We start from the raw sequence: 3,181 nt of genomic DNA on the forward strand, positions 1-3,181 counted from the left end.
CATGGCCTATTTGATTTTAATTGTGTGTAATTATATCTGAGTAATATACCCCTCCACAGTGAACTAATCAACCCTTAATTCAGATATTCACTCAATACCCTCTATTTTTAAGGCCCAGCATGATTAACATACGGCACAATCATCAAACAACTTTGAATATGGTGGATAGTTTGCACAGGAATGGGTGAGGATGAAATTCCTGTATTAAGATACAGTAACGCAGCTTAGATTGGTAAAGTTATGGCTGTTGAATGAAGAGTAAAAATGTTTTTTAGGCTTTGTGATCTACAAGAAAGTAGAGATTACATATCATAGTATCATGAATATAATTATAAGTAGATAGTACAGTACAGGAAGTGTTTCCTGGGCCTGTTTTCATATAGTGTTGTAGCAAACCTGCTGCTATGTGGAGCAACAAGTTCATTCATGGTACTCCACCAAACTGGCTTCAGTTGGTTGGACTCAGATGCATATGTTTACAAGTGAAGCAATCAAATATGAAAGACTTTAAGACTTTAAAATAACAGTGTTTTTCTTTCCTCTGCCTGCAAATACCTGCTTTTATGCTCTGTCACAGACATATATTGACATGACAGGGCTTTGAGCTTGGATTCAATGGATAAATGTATTTGTATCCATTAGAGATGGTGTGCAGTATGTCACTAATGGAAGAAAATACATTTGCTTTGCTCAGTTTCCTGATGTCTTTGAGCACTTGATGTTGAGATGCTAATGCTTCCTTTTCATCAGGACACCATCTTGTCCTCACTTGCATGTAAACAAACATCACTGGCATGTGAAGATCAAATTGATATATATATATGGATATATGATGGATGTGAACCAATACAGGGCTGAAAAATCACTGAGGAAATAAAGAATAGAGGACACTGAAGTGAAGAAACAACTGTACTGTGAAGAAAACTATGAGGAATTTCTGTTTAAACCTACCTACCTTTAAACCTAGAGTTGAAACAGGCTCAGTTCACTACTGATGCCTTTATATGAGAAGATTGGCTATTTCTATAAAGTTATTCTCAGTGCTGTAATGCCTGCCACAGGGTCGAATTCAATGAGATTCCCCTTGACACCAATGAAAAGAGAAATATTACCGCTTTTGTCCACAGGGGCTGGCAGAATAAAAAAAAGAAAGAAAAAGAAACCCTCTTGTTGCTGCTTTAAACAACAAACATTTGTTATCACAGTTATCCTGATATTTCTTTTTATTTCTTTAAAGCACATAGCAGGGACCAAATCTTCACTTGGCATATAGATTCTGTTAAGCGAGTTCTTCTCATTTTTCCTGTTGGGCAGAAACAGCCGGTGAAGCCTCCATCCAGCTGCTCAGAAAGCTCAGTGGCACGAGTGAAGGAACATCTGGATCTGAGGAGAAACAAGGAAAGAGGACGTGATCCAGTACTACTGGAGGCAGAGCTGATGTCTCCATCCCATTCAACGCAAAACCAGAGCACATCTCTCCACATCCGCAGATGAACACACCTGCCGGGAAAGTGGGAGATCTCTGGACCTCTTGACAGGAACATTAATGTGTTCACTGATTTAATTGTCCATTTCAGCTCCGCCAATTGGGAAAAGACAGAGAAACACCTGAAGCAGCGTCATGTTGTTCACTCAGAAGACGCCTTTAACCAAAAACACACAGGAGAGAAACCACACTACTGTCTCTATTGTCACAAGATGTTTTCCCAAAAATCCAACAAGAAAGTATGTTTCAAAGTCCACGTTGTTATTGTGAACAGCGTAGTCTGATGTAATAGATTAAAGCCTGGTACATTTCTTAATCGGGACAAGCTGTTTATGTGTCTTCACGTCACAAAATCCCTTATAATCAAATGTAACGCACAAACTAAGGACATGGAGCTACTTTAACAGGGGCTAGGGTATACACATTCATCACAGGTATTTACAAATCAGAACAAAAATTACTTCTCTTGCTTATATTTGGTGTCTGCTCTTTGTCACACAGCCTGGCAGGTGCCAGCTGTAAATGAATCTTCTAGTCACTACTTGAAATGTACAATTCCTCCTTTCCACCACCAGAGGGAGACACATACTTTGTCATATTCCAACTGAACAGCGACAAACACACCGACGAAGGGACCTGCAAGAAACTCGCTTTGCTTAAACTTCCCTAATGGCAATCCTCCCAGGAAACAGAGCTCAATAATTCATAACAGGCACTCATAAATTTCAATGAGTTTCTAATTAGGAAGAGCCCAGAGTAATTGTCTCTGAGGCGGTTCTAACAGGAGGAGGATCATGCTGACAGATTGACACAGTCCTTGTGGCAGATTGCTGCAAATCACCTAATTATAAGTAAAAGTCAAACTTTGGGCTTTTAATGATGATTATTTTGGCTTTATTGAATCATTTCACGAATGACAGAGGAAGGAAAGTTGAGAGAGGATTATGCGGGACAAATGTCCCAGACATGAATCTGACCTTTTCAACTTTACTTGATCTCTTTCTCTGAATGTTTCACACTTTGCTTTTGTAGTTGTTGACTGTGATATTCAGGCCTTTTTGTAAAGCCCCAACAGTGATACATTTAATTACAGTTTGCATTAATGATTGCCTGCATATTCCTAAATATACTATATTGTAGAACCAATTTGTGAAATGAATGTGTCTGTATGTTATTCTGTGCTGCAAATGATGTGCGTCCAAAACAAACCTTCTTTGGATTTTGAAAGATTTTTCCAGTTGGAGTCAAGTAAAATTGTAAAAAGACTAAACGTAGCTACAATGAAAGACACAGAGGTCATGTCCTATTTTTTAGAACTGTAACAGGGAAAAGTTTTAAAAGTATTAAACAGTTATTTTAATAGTGTAGTTAGTTGAATTTGTTGAGCAGTTGTTGTTTTCCAGAAAGGACTTTATATGCTATAATATTATATTATATGATATTACAGCATCCTCATTGTCCATCATTGGTCAGAGCCAAAAATTTATTTAAATTTTAGTATATGCCCCCTCATGTTAAATATCCACCGTGTATGATAGACTATGGTGGTCACGTAAAAACTTTAAAGGACCTGTCTAGAGTCAGTGTTTGGTTTGTCTGTTCTGTGCTACTGTAGAAAAATGGTAGTCCAACATTGCAGCCAAAGGCATGGCCTCTGTAGAAGAAGAAACCTATGAATATTATATTGAATTTCTG

Source organism: Morone saxatilis, unplaced genomic scaffold (assembly GCF_004916995.1).
Source record: "Morone saxatilis isolate NCDOM2014 unplaced genomic scaffold, NCSU_SB_2.0 Contig10, whole genome shotgun sequence".
Taxonomy (NCBI): domain Eukaryota; kingdom Metazoa; phylum Chordata; class Actinopteri; family Moronidae; genus Morone; species Morone saxatilis.